Raw genomic sequence first — 19,262 nt, forward strand, 5'->3', positions numbered from 1 at the left:
GTAAAGCAGTGAATGTGGCTAGTATTAGAGTATTGGTGGCTCGTATTAGAGTATTGGTGGCTAGTATAAGAGTATTGGTGGCTAGTATAGCAGTGAATGTGGCTAGTAAAGTAGTGAGTGTGGCTAGTATAAGAGTATTATTGGCTAGTATACGAGTATTGGTGGCTAGTATAGCAGTATTGGTGGCTAGTATAGCAGTGAATGTGGCTAGTATAAGAGTATTATTGGCTAGTATAAGAGTATTGGTGGCTAGTATAGCAGTATTGGTGGCTAGTATAGCAGTGAATGTGGCTAGTAAAGTAGTGAGTGTGGCTAGTATTAGAGTATTGGTGGCTAGTAAAGCAGTGTGTGTGGCCTGTGTGAAGTTGAGTTACAGGTGAGCGCGCCCCCGGCAGGCTGTGTCGGGAGCGCGCACTGTGGGAGCCGGCATCAGATCGCTGAGATTCAGAGCTGGGCAGCGGGAGCGCGCGCTCAGTCTGCACACAGAGAGAGAGAGAGATACGCGGGTGCACGTGTCGGCGGGGGCGCGCAGCGCGGGCACGGCCAGAGTGAGAGATACGGAGAGCGGCTGCAGCCTGTGCGGAGGAGACCCGGAGCCACAAACAGCCAAACCCGGAGCCAGCACCCAGCCATGGCCCCAGAGGGTGAGTACCCAGTGCCCTGCTACCCCAGACCCCCTCCTGCTACCCCAGACCCCGGGTGCAACATGCCCCTCATAGTGCCATGGCAGGAGAGCTCCCTGGCTGCCCCCTCCTGCATCACCCACAATGTACATCCACCTGCTGGCACTGAGAGATCTTAACCTGGGCACCTGCTGGCACTGAGAGATCTTAGTCTGGGCACCTGCTGGCACTGAGAGATCTTAGTCTGTGCACCTGCTGGCACTGAGAGATCTTAGTCTGGGCACCTGCTGGCACTGAGAGATCTTATTCTGGGCACCTGCTGGCACTGAGAGATCTTATCCTGGGCACCTGCTGGCACTGGGAGCCATCAGTCTGGGCACCTGCTGGCACTGAGAGCCCTCAGTCTGGGCACCTGCTGGCACTGAGAGATCTTAGCCTGGGCACCTGCTGGCACTGAGAGATCTTAGCCTGGGCACCTGCTGGCACTGAGAGCCCTCAGTCTTGTCACCTGCTGGCGTTGAGAGATCTTGACCTGGGCACTTGCTGGCACTGACAGATCTTAGTTTGGGCACCTGAGAGATCTTAACCTGTGCACCTGCTGGCACTGAGAGGTCTTAGCCTGGGCACTTGCTGGCACTGAGATCTTATTCTGGGCACCTGCTGGCACTGAGAGATCTTATTCTGGGCACCTGCTGGCACTGAGAGATCTTATTCTGGGCACCTGCTGGCACTGAGAGATCTTATCCTGGGCACCTGCTGGCACTGGGAGCCATCAGTCTGGGCACCTGCTGGCATTGAGAGATCTTATTCTGGGCACCTGCTGGCACTGAGAGCCCTCAGTCTGGGCACCTGCTGGCACTGAGAGCCCTCAGTCTGGGCACCTGCTGGCACTGGGAGCCCTCAGTCTGGGCACCTGCTGGCACTGAGAGACATTAGTCTTGGCACCTGCTGGCACTGAGAGCATTTGGTTTAAGGCACCTGCTGGCAGTGAGAGGGAATGGTCTATTGCCCCTGGTGGTACTTAAAGCAACTGTCCTGGGGCTCCTGCTGGCATTGAGAATAACTTGTTGTTGCACCTGCTGGCACTAAGAGTGAATGGTTTGGGCACCTGGTTGGCACTGTGAGTGGTTTGGGGACTTGGTTGGCACTGTGAGTTGTTTGGGGACTTGGTTGGCACTGTGTGTGAGTGGTTTGGGCACCCGGTTGGTACTAAGAGTGAGTGGTTTGGGCACCCGGTTGGTACTAAGAGTGAGTGGTTTGGGCACCCGGTTGGCACAGAGAGTGAGTGGTTTAGGCACTCGGTTGGCACTGAGAGGGAGTGGTTTAGGCACTCGGTTGGCACTGAGAGGGAGTGGTTTGGACATTTCGTTGGCACTGCGAGTAAGTGGTTTTAACCCCTTAAGGACACATGACATGTGTGACACGTCATGATTCCCTTTTATTCCAGAAGTTTGGTCCTTAAGGGGTTAAACACATGATGGCATTGGAAATGACTGGTCTGTGAGCATGCTGGGGCACGGAGATTAATTGGTGCCACTGTGTTAGAGAGCCTGGGTGGGCATCTTCCTGCTTTGAGTAAGTGGCAAAATAAAGCCATGCGCCCACTGTCCATGTGTGATGGGTCCAATTAGCCAGCCTGGTCACCGTATTGATAGCAGCTGTTAGTGCATTGATAAAGCCCTTGGAATATTTTGCTGTCATTTCACGCTGGCGCCATGGCACAGCACCCATCACGTTACCCTTCTAGCTCCTAAACAGGTATGTCACAATGTAAAGACCTCTCCCAGTTCCACATCCCAACACATATACCAGATTACGGTCATTACTGTGTATCACAGACTGGAGAAAGGATCTGCGGTCTGTCATTTATAATCATCTGGATTGAGAACCGTATTAAATCTCATTGTAGACGAATATAACATTCTTCATTAGTGATGAACCTGTTCGTCCTTAAAGGGTTAAAATACAATAAGATTTACTAAATCCAATAATCCATCAATACATTGATACTTTATAATACTGTCAATAATCCTGAGATTTAGTTTTTTTTGCCCCAAGATGCTCATACCTAATTCTATGTCAGTTCTTCTAGAGCCATAGAAACGTTGCACATTTGATGAATGAGGCTGGGTCCCAAGTTAACCCACTCCCTGCTTTGTAGACTGCCATTTCTCTTGGATTCAGGATTATTTAGGTGTTCCCTCCCGCCTTGATTGATGGATCCTATTAATGGCAATGATTCTCTGGTGAGTTGGACCCAGCGCGCTGGCATGCTGCTGTTTGGGAATCTGTTTTGGAAGTTGGATGATTCGTGTTTCTCTCTCCATCTAACTTGCATCCCCCCTTCCTGGGAGTTTTTCAGGGAGATTGGAAATAAAACGCAATCTTAGCGTTCAGTCGCCTCTTACTCTGCTGTTAACTCTTTAACTCCCGCAGGGTTGGAGCTGCTGTGCCGTGTTCTGCAGAGCGCCAGTAGCAGCAAAGGGGTTAATCGTGACAACTCGCATTAATAATAATTACAAAATAAATAACAATGTTTCTTTTTATTGACATATTCAAGCTTGGCTTACGGGGTTAACCTGTAGCTTTTATTTTCTTTATTGGAGAAAAAAATATATATATTTTTTTAAATGAATGGATGTCATTAACATGTTAGCTGCCGGAGAAGTGAGTGGGCTGTTCTGGGATGCGTCATGATGTTAGATTTGCCATGGGCTCAGCATGTTGGAGTCTGAACGGAAGGAGCCGAATTACTCTTGGCGTGTCAGTGGGAAGAAGGGGGCTAGATCAGGCTCAGAGATCTGGGCTTTTGTTGCTGATCTCTGAACTGGAATTTAAACTCCTTTTTATTACATAGAGGGGATTAACCCTTTACCTGCTGCACAGTCAGTATCCCAGTCTGTCTCTATTCTCTTTCTAAGATGGAATGTGAAGAAAATGTAGCATTGGAAGTAGTCGACACTTTGTGAGATTTGTGTGTTGTGCCTTGTGTTTTATATCTGTTTTTTTAAAACAATATTGGTGACTGGAAGAGTTAAATGAGCCAGTGTTGTTTCTGCAGCATCCCTGCGCCCCTGTGTACGGTCACGCCAAATCTCCTTTCCCTTTTCTGTACAGCAAGGTTTTTGTCAAATGGTGGCGTTCGTATGATTTGCAAGGGAAACAGGAGGCACAGCGCTGCGTTAAACTCATCAGATGAAATTGTCTGTCGCTGGATCTTGCTTTGTGGTTTTACCTTTTTCCATTAGTCTCTGTGATAAATGACCAAACCTCGGTTATCTCGTGCAGACCTGGAGCCCACGGCAAATCGACTGAATAAATGCTGTGTGTTCCTCTAACAACTCATGAAATTGGCGAACGGAGTTAAAAATTAGCCACCCTCTCAGCTGTACGGTTAGACGCCGTTAATATACATATCACATCGGCGATAAACCTGCAAAGTGAGTCAATGGACACTTGGAGAGAGAGCGCGCTGAAGGATATATGTATCGTGCGGGTTGCTCACTGGATGAGATAGAATTAGATGTGACAAGTAGTTTAAAAGCTTGCAGTCCGGGGAGAAATACCTCTCGTTTCCAGGCTCTGTGCACTGTATCTACTAAACGCGTGTAATATCTCTGCAATAAAACGGATTGTCATACAGGGGCATCTCCCCAAAATATGACCAGAAATGACCTGATGTCTCATCCTACTTCCATTTAGATGCTCAGAAACAGACAACTTCTCAGAGTGCAACTGCTTTGGACTACAAAGCCAAGGACGCAGAGCCCTGGACTACCATTTACTTCTAGCACATGCCAGTAGAGTATGATCGCAAGGGGTGCAGCAACTGGATTGCTGTAGGTCGGGTTAAACAAATATTTTGACTTTTTAATTTCATTTTGGATCTCAACATGTTTTGTATTAAGAATGGATGAACAAATATATTGAATCAAAGCAACAATCAACGCTTCTCTCCCCAATGGAATATTAGGAATAAAATGTTTTCTAGGGGAGAAGTTGTTTTAAAAGGCTATTAAATCTTTTTAAGCCAATTATTTAATTTTTCTTTAGTTTTATTTTCAGGTGATTCTTTGAAAGCACGTTAGCCCTCTCTCTGTATAAGGTTACGGTATAATCCAGGTGAGATAATAAGACACCGTGTTCAGTTCTGTTAATATTCCGCCTTTCTCTGTGATTTTATTTAATATTATACAATATATCGAATCCGGAGATAGCGCTGAGGATTATGGGATATAACAGAAAGTTTCCGTGTCTGATTGTTTTAGTATTACTGCTGAGATGTAGTATGTTCCTTACGTGAGCTAATCAGTGCTATTATTACGCTAAAAAAGGAATAGAATACAAACACATAAATAGATTTCTGGGGGCGTTTTGCTCTATTCAGGGGTTCTGTCGCTGTAGCTTTGCTCCCTTGTGAAATATCTGCAACGTTTAAAGTGCTCTAGTCTGCAAAGGCTAAAACTGGCACCCAGGATCTATATAACGTGTATGGCCCTGAGCCTGGAACCTGGGCTCTATATAACGTGTATGGCCCTGAGCCTGGAACCTGGGCTCTATATAACGTGTATGGCACTGAGCCTGAACCTGGGCTCTATATAACGTGTATGGCCCTGAGCCTGGAACCTGGGCTCTATATAACGTGTATGGCCCTGAGCCTGGAACCTGGGCTCTATATAACGTGTATGGCCCTGAGACTGGCACCCAGGATCTATATAACGTGTATGGCCCTGAGACTGGCACCTGGGCTCTATATAACGTGTATGGCCCTGAGCCTGGAACCTGGCTCTATATAACATGTACGGCCCTGAGCCTGGAACCTGGCTCTATATAACGTGTATGGCCCTGAGACTGGCACCCAGGCTCTATATAACGTGTATGGCCCTGAGCCTGGAACCTGGGCTCTATATAACGTGTATGGCCCTGAGACTGGCACCCAGGCTCTATATAACGTGTATGGCCCTGAGACTGGCACCCAGGATCTATATAACGTGTATGGCCCTGAGACTGGCACCTGGGCTCTATATAACGTGTATGGCCCTGAGCCTGGAACCTGGCTCTATATAACGTGTACGGCCCTGAGCCTGGAACCTGGCTCTATATAAGGTGTATGGCCCTGAGACTGGCACCCAGGCTCTATATAACGTGTATGGCCCTGAGCCTGGAACCTGGGCTCTATATAACGTGTATGGCCCTGAGCCTGGCACCCAGGCTCTATATAACGTGTATGGCCCTGAGCCTGGAACCTGGGCTCTATATATAACGTGTATGGCCCTGAGCCTGGAACCTGGACTCTATAAAACGTGTATGGCCCTGAGACTGGCACCTGGGCTCTATATAACGTGTATGGCCCTGAGCCTGGCACCCAGGCTCTATATATAACGTGTATGGCCCTGAGCCTGGCACCCAGGCTCTATATATAACGTGTATGGCCCTGAGACTGGCACCCAGGCTCTATATATAACGTGTATGGCCCTGAGCCTGGAACCTGGGCTCTATATAACGTGTATGGCCCTGAGCCTGGAACCTGGGCTCTATATAACGTGTATGGCCCTGAGCCTGACACTCAGGCTCTATATAACGTGTATGGCCCTGAGCCTGACACTCAGGCTCTATATAACGTGTATGGCCCTGAGACTGGCACCCAGGCTCTATATATAACGTGTATGGCCCTGAGCCTGGAACCTGGGCTCTATATAACGTGTATGGCCCTGACACTGGCACCCAGGATCCATATAACGTGTATGGCCCTGAGCCTGGAACCTGGGCTCTATATAACGTGTATGGCCCTGAGCCTGGAACCTGGGCTCTATATAACGTGTATGGCCCTGAGCCTGGCACCCGGGCTCTATATAACGTGTATGGCCCTGAGCCTGGCACCCAGGCTCTATATAACGTGTATGGCCCTGAGACTGGAACCTGGGCTCTATATAATGTGTATGGCCCTGAGCCTGGCACCCAGGCTCTATATAACGTGTATGGCCCTGAGACTGGCACCCAGGCTCTATATATAACGTGTATGGCCCTGAGCCTGGCACCCAGTCTCTATATATAACGTGTATGGCCCTGAGCCTGGCACCCAGGCTCTATATATAACGAGTATGGCCCTGAGCCTGGCACCCAGGCTCTATATATAACGAGTATGGCCCTGAGACTGGCACCCAGGCTCTATATATAACGTGTATGGCCCTGACACTGGCATCCAGGCTCTATATAACGTGTATGGCCCTGAGACTGGCACCCAGGCTCTATATATAACGAGTATGGCCCTGAGACTGGCACCCAGGCTCTATATATAACAAGTATGGCCCTGAGACTGGCACCCAGGCTCTATATATAACGTGTATGGCCCTGAGCCTGGATCCTGGGCTCTATACAACGTGTATGGCCCTGACACTGGCATCCAGGCTCTATATAACGTGTATGGCCCTGAGACTGGCACCCAGGCTCTATATATAACGTGTATGGCCCTGAAACTGGCACCTGGGCTCTATATAACGTGTATGGCCCTGACACTGGTACCCAGGATCCATATAACGTGTATGGCCCTGCCACTGGCACCCAGGATCCATATAACGTGTATGGCCCTGACACTGGCACCCAGGATCCATATAACGTGTATGGCCCTGAGCCTGGAACCTGGGCTCTATATAACGTGTATGGCCCTGAGACTGGCACCCAGGCTCTATATAGCATGTATGGCCCTGACACTGGCATCCAGGCTCTATATAACGTGTATGGCCCTGAGACTGGAACCTGGGCTCTATATAACGTGTTTGGCCCTGAGACTGGCACCCAGGCTCTATATAACGTGTATGGCCCTGAGACTGGCATCCAGGCTCTATATAACGTGTATGGCCCTGAGACTGGCACCCAGGCTCTATATAACGTGTATGGCCCTGAGACTGGCACCCAGGCTCTATATAACGTGTATGGCCCTGAGACTAGCACCCAGGCTCTATATAACGTGTATGGCACGGAGACTGGCACCCGGAATTAAATAACGTGTATGGCCCTTACACTGGCATCCAGGCTCTATATAACGTGTATGGCCCTGAGACTGGAACCTGGGCTCTATATAACGTGTATGGCCCTGAAACAGGCACCCGGCATTTTATAACATATATGGCCCTGAGACTGTCACCAGGCATTATATAGCATGTATGGCCCTGACACTGGCACCCAGGCTCTATATAACGTGTATGGCACGGAGACTGGTACCCAAGTACTATATAACGTGTATGGCCCTGAGACTGGCACCAAGGCACTATATAACGTGTATGGCCCTGAGACTGGCACCAAGGCACTATATAACGTGTATGGCCCTGAGACTGGCACCAAGGCACTATACAACGTGTATGGCCCTGAGACTGGAACCTGGGCTCTATATAACGTGTTTGGCCCTGAGACTGGCACCCAGGCTCTATATAACGTGTATGGCCCTGAGACTGGCACCCAGGCTCTATATAACATGTTTGGCCCTGAGACTGGCACCCAGGCTCTATATAACGTGTATGGCCCTGAGACTGGCACCCAGGCTCTATATATAACGTGTATGGCCCTGAAACTGGCACCTGGGCTCTATATAACGTGTATGGCCCTGACACTGGCACCCAGGATCCATATAACGTGTATGGCCCTGACACTGGCACCCAGGATCCATATAACGTGTATGGCCCTGACACTGGCACCCAGGATCCATATAACGTGTATGGCCCTGACACTGGCACCCAGGATCCATATAACGTGTATGGCCCTGACACTGGCACCCAGGATCCATATAACGTGTATGGCCCTGAGCCTGGAACCTGGGCTCTATATAACGTGTATGGCCCTGAGACTGGCACCCAGGCTCTATATAGCATGTATGGCCCTGACACTGGCATCCAGGCTCTATATAACGTGTATGGCCCTGAGACTGGAACCTGGGCTCTATATAACGTGTTTGGCCCTGAGACTGGCACCCAGGCTCTATATAACGTGTATGGCCCTGAGACTGGCATCCAGGCTCTATATAACGTGTATGGCCCTGAGACTGGCACCCAGGCTCTATATAAATGTGTATGGCCCTGAGACTTGTACCAAAGTACTATATAACATGTATGGCCCTGAGACTGGCACCCAGGCTCTATATAAATGTGTATGGCCCTGAGACTGGTACCCAAGTACTATATAACGTGCATGGCCCTGAGACTGGCACCAAGGCTTCTTATAACGTGTATGGCCCTGAGACTTGTACCCAAATACTATATAACGTGTATGGCCCTGAGACTGGCACCCAGGCTTCTTATAACGTGTATGGCCCTGAGACTTGTACCCAAATACTATATAACGTGTATGGCCCTGAGACTGGCACCCAGGCATTACATAAAAAGATATTTTGTATCAGAGTGTTAAAAGTAGAGCAATCAGCAGGAGTTTTACATTGGTTTCCATGGCAATCGAACCTCTTTTATGACTTTGTACTAATACTTTTCTGTGTGTCCCCATGTGGTGGAACCTACCGCCAATTTCGTATACTTTGCCCATGTTTGTGTGTTTTTTAGCTTTCGGAAGTTATTATATACGAATGCCATCTATTCGTCTCCCGAACGAGAACCACCCCTGTACCCCACTTTATCGTCAAGTGCCTGGAACTCTTTTCGGCTAGGCACTCACAGGAACCCCAGTAAAGATTAGACTGCTGCGACGTTCGGGAAATATGAACTACCAAACAGGGGGAGCATTCGTACCCTGAAACTAAGATTCCCTTGCACGGTGTTCGCACAGGAACCCCTGAACAGAGACCGTACAAGGCACATATTTCTCTGGAACTGTTTTGGGCTAGCGCATCGTGTCTGGACAATCAAAACTTTACCCCGGTGGCATCCCAGTTTTACTGTACTGATGTGAGTTATATTTGGATATGTTATACACTCAGGGCTATCCAGGGATATTACTTTTGTTCGGTTCCTAGTTATGGTGGGGGCACTTTTGGGGTACTCTATATTTTGTATGGATTTTCTGTACCTGAGAGATAATTGGATTATAGGCACAGAGGCTCTTTGGATTAAAACCACTATTTTATAGTATTGGAGACCCCATGTAGGGGTCTGTGCATAAAAGCTGTGTGTGGCCAAAATAAAATCAGTTGACTCCCAAAATTCCCATGTTTCATCTGGTTACTGGGGGAATGGAAGTCTGTGTATTCTAATGGTTCCAGAGTGGCTGAAGGAAGGAATTAGCGGAGGTAACCAGTCGAGTTACCCGTGGTCCGCTACATCCCAGAGTCCTTAGAAGTGTCAATGTGGTTTTGTCAAGTAAAGGGAAATATATATCCACAACATTAAAACCAGTGAAAGGTGAAGTAAATAACATTGATCATATTGTTACAATGGTGAATGTCAAGGGGGGTGATATATTGGGCAAGAGGTGAACAGTCAGTTCTTGAATTCCATATGTTGGAAGCAAACAAAAATGAGCAAACGAAAAGATCTGAGGGACTTTGACAAGGGCCAAATAGTGATGGCTACAGTAGTGGGTCAGAGCATCTCCAAAACGAAAAGTCTTGTGGAGTGTTTCCGGTATGCAGTGGTTAATACTTACCAAAAGTGGTGCAAGGAAGGATAACCAGTGTCTCAGGGTCATGGGCGCCCAAGGCTCATTGATGCACGTGGGGAGCGAAGGTTGGCCGTGATAGAAATATATCAAACACACAGTGCATCATTGTTTGCTGTGTTTGGGGCTACATAGCCACAGTTCAGTCAGAGTGCCTATGATGACCCCTGTGCACAACTGAAAGTGCCTTCAGTGCGTGTGCGTTGTTTACCTGGGGAAGAGATGGCAGCAGAATGCGCTATTGGAAGAAGACAGGGCGTCGGTGGCAGTATTATGCTCTGGGCAATGTTCTACTGGGTCCTAGCATTCATGTGGATGTTACTTTGACATGTACCACCTACCTAGAGATTGTTGCAGAACACGTACACCCCTTCATGGCAATGGTGTTCCCTGATGGCAGTGGACTCTTTCAGTCAGATAATGCACCCAGCCACACTGAAAAAAAATGTTCAGTAATGGTGTGAGGAACATGACAAAGAGTTCAAGGTATTGCCTTGGCCTCCAAATTCCCCATATATCAATCTGATTGAGCATCTGTGTAATGTGCTGGAACAACAAATCCGATCCATAGAAGCTGCACCTCGCAACTGCCAATGTCACGTTCAGAGGTCTTGTGGAGTCCATGCCTTGACGCATCAAAACTGTTTTGACAGCATGAGGGAGACCTACACGATATTAGGCAGGTGGTTTTAATATAGTGGCTGATCAGAACATATTATCAGCCAAGGAGTGGTAGAAACGTGTCATACTGTGCAAGGAAACAAAATGTCTCTCATATTATTTTATATTTATTTAAAGTACATGTAGTGTTTCTGATTTGTTGTCTCTGCTACATTTGTGTATTTATTATGAGTGATGGGAGAAAGGGTAGTGTTTTTTTGCAGTTAACCATTATTGTTATAATTAGGATAGGGTTTGTAGTGTTTCTCAGATTTCAGTCTCGATCATATTTTGTTTTTATTTAGAGAGTTGGCGGTAGAAGGTGTTTTGTAATGTTTAGCAGAACATCTGCATAACAGCTGCACAACACATGGACAATGTGTGTTCTGGAAGAGGTGGCCATTGTCAAAGGCTGTAATTGTGATGTGTTAGGGTTGTCATTGCTGCAGGAGAGCAAATTTCACAAATAAATTAAATACTAAATAAAAGGGCCACCAAACGTGAATACATAAGCACATAAATGCACAATGTATGTTATAAGAATTTGTGTCGCATGTCAACTGGATATAAGAAAAGTTTGCCCCGGGGATGAAGAATCAACAGTGGTGGATATAGTTCCTACTACAAAAAACAATAGCGAAAATGGATTTGTTATCTACCAATATTGTGTGTAAATATGTTCTAATAGGAACAAGGTTGAATGGTCCTCAACTTGGGATCCAAATCTGTCCTGCTACGTGGTCCCAGTACCAGGGATCACCAAGGCCTTCCAAGCAGGAACGAGCTCCTCGTCTCATCCTCCTTCCAAACAGGAACGAGCTGCTCTGCTCATCCTCCTCCTTCCAGACAGGAATAAACTCCACTGGTCACCCTCCTTCCAGACAGGAACGAGCTCATTCCTACAGTCTGGTAGGGGAGAGGATCACGTCATTCCTCCAGTCTGGTAGGGGAGAGGATCACGTCATTCCTCCAGTCTGGTAGGGGAGAGGATCACGTCATTCCTACAGTCTGGTAGGGGAGAGGATCACGTCATTCCTACAGTCTGGTAGGGGAGAGGATCACGTCATTCCTACAGTCTGGTAGGGGAGAGGATCACGCCATTCCTATAGTCCGGTAGGTTCGCGGATCGGTCCTTCCTACAGCCAGATAAGGGAGAGGAGTTAATGTACCTGTTAAAAGCCTCTTATCATTGTATCAGATTTACAGAGATTGATAGAAATTTTTTTCTATATTCAATCCATATTTCAAATAAATGTTAACAGACGGACAGCAAATCACATTACTATAACTGCATATATAAAGCACGCAGACATGCTCAAGAGGTTTGGTGGCCATTCAACAATATTAAAGGGACTCTATAGTCAACAAATTAACTTTAGCTAAATAGAGTGGTTTTGGTGTATAGATCATGCCCCTGCAGTCTCACTGCTCAATTCTCTGCTATTTAGGAGTTAATTCACTTTGTTTATGCAGCCCTAGCCACACCTCCCTGAATGAGACTTGAACAGCCTTCCTAAACACTTCCTGTAAAGAGTTATCTAATGTTTACACTTCCTTTACTGCACTTTCTGTTTAATTTAGAATTTCTTATCTCCTGCTCTGTTAATAATAGCTTGATGTTCAATTTGCAGAGTAGTAGATAAAAACTTTTAAAGTAAGTTACATGTGATTGAAAATAAAACTATTTTGTTTCCATGCAGGCTGTGTCAGTCACACACAGGGGAGGTGTGTCTAGGGCTGCATAAACAGAAACAAAAGTAATTTAAATCCTAAATGGCAGAGAATTGAGCAGTGAAACTGCAGGGGCATGACCAAAACTGCTTCATTAAGATAAAGTTGATTTGGTGACTATAGTGTCCCTTTAAGAGCCTGGCTGAGGTATAATTCTTGGTGCCAGACTACAGGGTTATTTGCTGAAGTAAGATTTCAAAGTGAATTTCAAGGTTAAGGACAGAAGATGAAGATGACTATCTGATCAGATCTAACTTTATATAAACTGAGCTCCTTTGGGAACAGTACGGTATTACCCAGACAGCTTGGCCAAAACCTTGATGAAGTGTTTGCAGTCCTTGTGGAATTCATAGAGAACATAGAATGTTCATGTTGCAAAAGGAGGTCCTAGCTAGGGATGTGCATGGGCAAAAAATTTGGTTTGGAAATTCGAGTAAGTAAAAAAATGTGTCTGCTTTGTCAATTCGTACCAATGGCATTCGCTTCGGTTCGGCACTTCAGTATAAAATTCATGCAAATGTACATTCAGTACGAAATGGATTGCACATGTCTACTTTGTATATCCTATATAATAATTGGCTAAGATTGTTTGTCCAATGCAGTAGAGACTGCGCAAGACTGCCTGGTACAAACATCCCATGCCAGGCGGCGAGGGAGCAAAGTACTTACTGTGCTCTTGCAACACAGCTCCCACGTCCTTCAGAATCCGCTGGCAGCCGCAATGTGACCCGTACAGAATATGACTGTCAGGGTGGCGGTCCGGTGCCCGGGACCCAGACACAGTGTCCAGGCAGAGGCGCATGGACCGGGACCCAATATGCCTGATGTTAAGTGGGAGTCTTCAGCATGGAGGTGGATTAGCAGGGTCTGGTGCAGGGTAACCGCACACCCCCTGGTGTTGAGCACCAGCGTTTGTGCAGCCACATACCAAGACCCTGATTCAGCTTGTGCGGATAACAGGAACTAGGAGCATGGAAATTAGCAGACCTCCCGGGAGCTGAATAGGGAGGCTCTGCAGCAAGATTGTATCCAGTACTAGAAACAAGGAAAGACTAGAGATAGACACCAAACATGAAAACAAGACAGAACTAGGAGAACCCAGAACCAGAGAAGGATAGTAAGGTAAACCCAGAACATATACACAAGACATGAGGAAAACATGAACATAACATGGGCATGACTAGACAGGACTATACATGGACTGGGGATACAAACTAAAACAAGACAAGATAACATAGGCAAAACGAGGAGAAATAACTAAGTACTACATATGGAAATCATGGGGATTTAGTCACACTATATGATCATACATAGCATAAGCCTGCCAACAACGCCAATGTACCCCATATCTGGCAGGTCCTACACTGCCTAATATATGCTAAAACAACCACAGGTTCAGAACACATATATAGCACTTACCTGCAAGAAAGGACAGAAACAGAGAGCAGCTGCCTGCAGGAACACTGAAACACAATGAAAGATGGAAACAAACGGGTGTGGCAACATAAAACATTTAAATGAAACCTGGAGATTGGGAATCCCAGGGATGGATTACAGGAATGAACCCAGAAATCCCAGCATAAAGAAAACCAGACATAGAATAGAAAACAAAAAACCAAACAAGAATTGAAACAAAAGTACTGGATACCAGAAGCCAAGTCCAGACATCAGAGCAGAGCAGAGCAGATCATGACAATGACGTCATTGCACAAAATAAATTAGATTATTGGTCAAGATTCCTGTCATCATTCACATAATTCCCCCCTCCCCCCTCTTGTTTTGCCACTTTTCAGAAATCCGAATCGCTTCGGCACTTCCGAACTACTTAACTTTTTCACTTCGGGACTTCGGACATTCGTAAGCATTCGAATGTCCGAGTGGCATTACATTCGTACGAATGTACATTTGGAACAAAACTAATCTCGCATGTCTAGTCCTAGCTACATCGTGTCCCTCACCAACAATTCCTTTCAATTGTTATATGTCCTCACCGGCTTATTCTTCACATTTTAAATGAAATAATCATAAATAAATTAGCATAGAATAACTCTGGGCAATGTCAGAGAAAAGAGATCACACGGATATTCTTCCTCTGGCATTTCCTCTCGGTTTGTAACACCGAGAGTAAAGACACGTACAGATACAGAACTCCTTCTATTGGTCCATTTTTAGGAAAAGACGTTTGGGAGCTCACATTGATGACTTATAGTTTTATGCAAAGGTTTGGACTCTCCGAATAAATTAACATGTTTTAAGTAAAAGAAAATGAACCAGCAGCTCACAGATACTGCTATTAAAGCACCATATTTATTGAAGCAAGTGTTAGTTCGCCAGAAACATTGACGTTTTGGCCATATCGTTAGCCATTACCGTTTAACATCAAACAATATGCAATGTGTACAATACATAGAAAAATTCTAATATGCAAAGGATGAAAAATACACAGACAGAGGAAGTAATACCTTTAACAGTGACAGTTCCCATTATTACTCCTGGAACACTTTGCAGAGCTACGTGGAGCCAAAGGCCCATTTTCTGCGTAAATCATTCCCTTCTTATTTCCTGCGAAGTGTATGGCTGCGCAATGTTTGGCCGTGCGGTGTATAGCTGTGTGGTGTATGGCAGCACTGTGTTTGCCCGTGCGGTGTATGGCTGCGCTGTTTGGCCGTGCGGTGTTTCGCTGGCAGCGCGGTGTATGGCTGCGCGGTATTTGGCCGTGCGGTGTATAGCTGTGTGGTGTATGGCAGCACTGTGTTTGCCCGTGTGGTGCATGGTTGCGCTGTGTTTGGCCCTGCGATGTATGGCAGCGCGGTGTATGGCTGCGCTGTTTGCCCGTGCGGTGTTTGGCCCTGCGATGTTTGGCTGCACTGTGTTTGGCCGTGTGGTGTATGGTAGCGCGGTGTTAGGCCCTGCGATGTATGGCAGCGCGGTGTATGGCTGCGGTGTGTTTGGTTGTGCAGTGTATGGCAGCGCGATGTATAGTTGCGCTGTTTGGCTGCGCGGTGTATCACTGCACATTTACTTCAGTGTTCCCCAAATGTTTCTGTAGTTCCTTGTGTGCAGGGTTTGGAGGTTGTTGTAGCAGGGTTTTGTTTTGCGTTCCTGTCCACGTTTCAGGTAGTTCTATTAATGATTTTTCTTAGTCTTCCAGACCTGGACACAGTTCATCGTCACTCCCATTTCTTTTCTTTTTTGAAATTTTTTATTTGTAATTTTTGTTTTTCAAATATCATAAAAGTGCATGGTGTGGTGGTACAGTAAATGTCATAGAAGACAGAGTTGGGTAAAGTAGGTTGACATTGGTTCTCTGTACACAGCACACCTGTTTAAAGCAGTATTCACCATTACATGTTGCCCTTATTTAAGATGTTTTAGTGTTCCAGGTGGTGGTATTGTGGTATCATTCTTGTGTGGGGGTGTTAGTTGTGTTTGTCTCTTTCGGCTGTTCGACCTTGCCATCCGCTCTCGGGTATAGGGATTTGAGAGAAGCTGCCTGTAGGGTTTAGTCGCTCTTTAGTCGTGGGTTTCACTCCCATTTCTTAATGACATTTCAAGCAGGACTCATTTCTATAACCTGCCCCTGCTTTGTAAGAGTCCATTATCTCTATTTTCTGCCCTCAGCCAGGTTTTTAGAGACCTGTCTGTGTCAATTTAAATGCTTAAATGGTCAGTGAACGCGAGCACGGCACCCAGACAGGTCCACGAGTCAGAGAATTTATTAAGCTCTGGAACTGTCTCTGATGGACTGTGATCACGGTCTAACGAGTTCATTTAGACAATAACGGTTCTGAGACCTTACAAAGAAATCCCAGGTGGATTAACTGAAAGGGTGTCCATACATTTAAATGTGCCACATTCTTATTGTTTTTTTTTTAATAGTTAAACGTTGCAAATTAACAAAGTGGGCATTAAAATTACCGACTTGGAATTGATGCCATTTTACTGCAGAGGTTATGTTGCCTGCCTTTCATATAAAATGGAAGTCATGCATTTTGTAGTGGAAGGCAATATCCGGCTTGTTTGGAGGTTTATTTTACTGTTTGGTTTTGGGCTGTCAGCTAATTGTTTGGTTTTGGCAATGCAGCCACTAGTTTGCAAACTGCTGTCCTCCATGCGGTCGAGGTTCACTGTGCGAGTTCTGGGCTGCTGGCCGCGGTCCGCAGTTGGTCAGCACTGCTTTGTATTGACTGATGATTTGATGCCACAAGTTGCCGGCTGATTACAGAATCCCTAACTGGACTCCTCGTTCCCAGAGACAGGCTGTCCTCTGGTTCTAATGTAGAATACCATAATTCCAAAAGCTTTTTTATTTTTAGATGATAGATTCCCTTAGAAATAAAAGTTGGATAGAGACATGCTTTTGTTATACGTGCAAAGCAAAGCAAACATTTATGTTTTGAACGGTTTTATTTTTGAAGGACTGCAAAGTGTTTTAACCTTTGTTTCAGTTTGCTTGACAGATGTGCTTAGTTCTCAAACTAATTATAATCCCTTTTTTTATTTAATGCTTAACCAGTTTTAATGCCAGGGTAACGTCACTTGTCTGTGCTGAGTGAATGCAAAATACGGGCAGAACAGATAACACTGTCTCATATACTCACACAGTAAAATGGCCTTTTTAATTAACCGTAATTAGAAAAGAAATCGTAAAGATTACCAGGATCTGACGGGCAGGTTTCCTTTACCTGGGGACACTGTTAAGAAACTGGGCCATGCAGGGCAGCAGTAAATTATAGAATGTATTTCCTTCTCCGATAGTGACAGTACCTTATCTGTTCATCCCAGGCACTTACAGGAGTAAGGAGTGCAGCCGTTAGAAGTATAAAACATAATTCGGTATCACCCTATAAGAGGCAGTGGAGTAGAAAATGAGAATACGAGCACACGTGCGCTAGGGCAATCCTTCTGAAGTCTTATATATGCGTGCTCCCTCACTGTATCAGCACGCACAGAACCATGGGAATTTAATTAATTTGCATCCTGTGCCCTGGCATAAGATATGAATAAAAAAAATAGCACAACCCATAGCTATCTTTTGATTAAATACGGGGTTGTGGGAACCAGCTGAGATAAGGAAATTCTGCCATCGATTTATTTACACCGTCACAATATCGTTTTCATAAGAGCTTCCGATTAGAGGAAGTAAAACAACCTGATTTATTCAGAGCGTGATCGAAGATCATCCGATTTATATATTGTGTAACGAAGTGAAAGAGAAAAAGAGAATTAAACACATCAGGTTTGTTAAGAAACCAGCATTTAAGTTGACATTTCATTTAGAGGGTGCAGTCACGGCCCAGGATTTAAATTTAGATATTCCCTGTGAAGTCTCAGAATAAAATGAAATGTAGAAATCAGGTATTTTGACCTATTCTGTAACTGGGTACCTCCATATTGGGTCTCTGCCTGTCATTGGTGTAAGCTCTGTCCTTTGCACCTGTCAATCTGCATACATGAAGTATAAAGAGACATTAGAGTGTGTGCCTTGCTGGTGCCAGAACTGAACTGGACCAAGATGTCACTTGCTGTATTGCAATATACATTTAAAGAACATGTATATTACAATATGTGAGTTACATAAAGGGGCACTATAGGTACCCAGACCACTTCATCTCATTGAGATCTCATTGAAGGGGCCGGGGTACAGTGTCCTTGTCAGTGCCCTTTACCCTGCCATATGATACATTGTTTTAGAGAAACTGCTATGTTTTTATATTGCAGGGTTAAGACTGTCTCTGGTGGCTGTCTCTCAGAGGGCAATATACTGTTATGAATACAGCTTTGTATTTCTAACACTATCGTATTCCTTTAACACAGTTTGTGTGTGATATCAGTAGTATAATATTGACAGTAGATCTGTCCTGCTAATTAAGGAATTCTTCAATGTGAAAAGGTTTATGTATCGTTAATCTAAGCACTCTGCCTTAAACAAGTAATCTAAGTGCCCCATAACCTGTACAGTGCACTGAAGTGGTTATAGTGTTAGAAATCAGTTTGCTGTGTCCAAAGCTCAGGATTTGAACGATTTACAAACCGTTTGAAACTTACATGGTGCAGTCAGGTGCCTGTCATGGTCTTTGTATTTTGAAGATTATTCATTGGCCAAAAATTTCAGTTTTATTTATTTATTTATTACTGGTATTTATAAAGCGCAAACAGATTCAGCAGTGGACCAAAGTCGCGCAAAATTAATATTGTTGAAATAAGAGTGTCTGGCTTAGCATATCAGTGCACATTGGAAGGGCCACGAGCACCCAACAGAAACAGGTGAGACAGCGCCATGGGTCTCATGCTGCAGTAGTTATGGTGCCTAGACTACCTCTTTGTCATGGTGGCCTTGTTTCCTATACACCTGTAATAGACAGTATGTGATTGAACCCGTAATAGTAACTGTCTGTGCTGCAGAATGGAATCATTGTATAACGATGGGTGAAAATGTCACGTTTGATCACTAAATATATATTTTATCTCTTTTATAAACATTAATATGTGTTTTATTTATGAGCCTATTCAGCTGTTTAGATTAGTAATACAGTCACTCCTGGTCAGACAAGCTCACCAATAAAATGTCTCCTGGGCAACTATGTATCTCCACCTTTCTCAAGTTCTCATAGATTGTAAGCTTACAGGGTCTTCTTCACCTCTAAATAT

At 45.4% G+C, this 19,262-nt stretch overlaps 1 protein-coding gene across 1 annotated transcript in view; it reads left to right on the top strand.

The window, feature by feature from the left end:
* Positions 1-592: 592 nt before the first annotated feature.
* The window catches only part of PTPRF (protein tyrosine phosphatase receptor type F), a 965,824-nt gene continuing 947,154 nt past the window's right edge, over positions 593-19,262 (top strand). Inside the window, exon 1 of the mRNA XM_063427667.1 lies at positions 593-644. The gene's annotated coding sequence lies outside the window, so the exon portion shown is untranslated. The remainder of the gene's footprint in view (positions 645-19,262) is intronic.

Source organism: Pelobates fuscus, chromosome 7 (genome assembly GCF_036172605.1).
Source record: "Pelobates fuscus isolate aPelFus1 chromosome 7, aPelFus1.pri, whole genome shotgun sequence".
Lineage (NCBI taxonomy): Eukaryota > Metazoa > Chordata > Amphibia > Anura > Pelobatidae > Pelobates > Pelobates fuscus.